This window comes from Oculina patagonica, chromosome 12 (assembly GCF_052425735.1).
Source record: "Oculina patagonica isolate OP01 chromosome 12, crgOcupat, whole genome shotgun sequence".
Taxonomy (NCBI): domain Eukaryota; kingdom Metazoa; phylum Cnidaria; class Anthozoa; order Scleractinia; family Oculinidae; genus Oculina; species Oculina patagonica.
The window spans coordinates 9,298,477-9,301,209 of record NC_135769.1 but is presented as its reverse complement, the minus strand read 5'-3'; positions in this window follow the sequence as shown (position 1 = coordinate 9,301,209).

The following is a 2,733-nucleotide window of genomic DNA, read 5'->3' as shown; positions in this document are numbered from 1 at the left end:
CTCAACATGGTTAGTCTTCACACCGTGTAGTGTACGCATGGGCAACAGTGCGATTCGAGTCGCGCGCAATGACCTCAGCGAAGAGGTATGACTTCACTTGACCCTCCAGTGACCAAGCTTGTTCAACGCGCTAAAGCGTCGAATGAAATGAAGACTTTGAAGTCACCTTCTACACTGGGTGCGCGCCATGTGATATTCGTGAAATGCAAGGCATTCAGACTCTCTTCGCCAGGCGGTGACCCGTGAGGAGCGCGTCGTTCTTGCGAAACGGCGAATGGAAAAAATCGCCGGTGTAGACAGTGACTTCTTCAGTCTCTCTGTTAATGTGACCCGCGAGGAGCGCGTCGTTCTTCAGAAACGGCGAGTGGAAAAAACCGCCGGTGTAGAAAATGACTTCTTCAGTCTCTCTTTTAATGTGAACCGCGAGGAGCACGTCGTTCTTGTGACGATGTTTAAAAAACCGCCGCTGTAGACTATGACCTCTTTATTGTCTAATATTGATGTACTATTTCAAAGACTTTTGATGTGTAAGACTTCGGTGAATCAAAATGGCCTTTAAAGATTATTATACCTGGAGAACCTACGTTTGTGGCAGAAAAGCTAATGGCGATTAATACGCATCACAATAATCAGTGTAGTAAACCTCTGCTATCTAAGTAATTGTTTATCGAGCTTCGGATTCACGATCGAAGCTATCGGTCTTTGGGTTTCCTTTCGCCAATGCGTCATCTGCTACTATGGGCCCTCGTCGCTTCACAGATGTTTGTAGTATTTGATGTCATCCGTTTCTTAATAAATTGTTTTTACAGAGTGGGTTATCAACCCCCAGCCCAACCCCCAACCTGGAGGACCACGGAGGTCACACTTCGTCTGGTCTCTACCCTTCGACCTGTTCGGCATGGGTGACCCTGCCAGGAGTACAAGACTCCAGCCGATATAGCTCTAAGGGTCACTGAGACACACAAACCATCCCACTGCGATAAGGTGGTGACCCCGGAGCAAACAGGTTGCCTAAAGTACTGTAGAATTCGCAGAGTTAATGTTCCCAACCCATGAAATCAAAACGAGACAACAAGGTCAATGGGAGAAAAGGCAGAAGGGATGAAGTGCTTGAGTTGCCAATAGGAATCATGTAGGGTATCACACGTTAGTTCAGTGGATGGCAACGAGAAGCTGGAATCCTCTCCTTCCTTTCAGGAAGCCCTAGTTCCTGGGCTACGGATAGGTCCTTATCCTCTCACTTGGGTCCTTATACCAACAACATAATCAACCTGGTTTCCAAGCAACTGGGGTCCTAATCTATAGGACCCATGGGAACAAACACAACCTCGTGCCCTAGTTCCCAATCAACTGGGGTCCTAATCTCTAGGACCCATAGGAACAACCACAAAACACCTGGCCTGGTTTCTAATCAACTGGGGTCCTACTCTCTAGGATCCTTGGAAACAAACACAACCACATGCCCTGGTTCCTAAGAACCTGGGGTTCTAATCTCTCGGACCCTTGGGAACAATCACAACAACCAACAACGCTCATTGGGGGCCCACTATACGGGAAAAGTGCTCGAATCTCGTAAAAAATCACAAAAAGTCTTTTCCTGCCGCGAATTTCGTAGTAATGCTTAAATGCTATCGTCTTCTCGATTTACTTCATTGTAAGGTCTTGTAACGGCTATATTTTAATGTGTCTAAATATAATAAACTGCACAATTCAACCATCACCTATTATCTGAACTTCAATGGCATAATAGTTCTTGAAAAGAGAATAAAAGGTTGCCAGCAAAATCCTATAATATAACAACTTGCAATCAGCTCACTAGGCCGACGTCTCTCCCTAAGATGGAGTAACTACAAGAACTCTTTTTCCTCTGGATGGGATGCTAGTCCATCGCAGAGTTAGCTCCAGCATCTAAACTACCGATAGCCATTTATGCTCCTGGGTGGAGAGAGGCACTTTAAGGATAAAATGTCTTGCCGAAAACACGACACAATGACTCCGGCTAGGGCTCAGTCGACGCCTCGTTCCGGAGTTGAACGCGCGCTAACTATTAGACCACTGCGCCTAAAATATACCGTTAAGTAATGCATGATACCGCAGGTAAAATCTTCAGCGCGAAAAGCATGCACGAAAACTCCTCGCTTCCCGGTGTGCGAGTACACTTGCAACATTATAAAAGCACGTAGAACGCAAACATTAGCAACGTGGTAGGGTTTACACGAATGGTAAGAAATAAACAGATTTAGCCAAGCCTTAATGTGGAGGTCCACAGTTTTTTATTGCCCCCTTTACCTAACTCTGAATTTACGAGATGATACCATTTTCTTGGTCCCTTTCTTGCTGCCTTTCTCGTGCAAGTGGCGTACGGACGGACGGATGTACGGACGGATAATCATTTGACAACCGAAATTTTTCAGTGCGATGGGTTGATCAAATGTTCTTAAGTATGGGACTTCGCCCGCGCGCGGAATTCATGGCGATAAAACGTCTTGCAGATAAGCTAATTGGCGAAAAGCATCTCTCCGAATTTGCTGATAAAGTATTGGCTTACAACATGTCCGCTCTAAGGTAGCTGACAAAGTAGCTTGCACATTTGAATGCCCCAAAAACATCTCTCGAGTTTGTTGATACAGGATCTTGCATACGATTGGCTCAATGGAAAACATCGATTTGAGACAAATGATGTAGCAACTCGCTAATTGCCTGTAAACATACAACTTCGTAATTGAGTGTAGA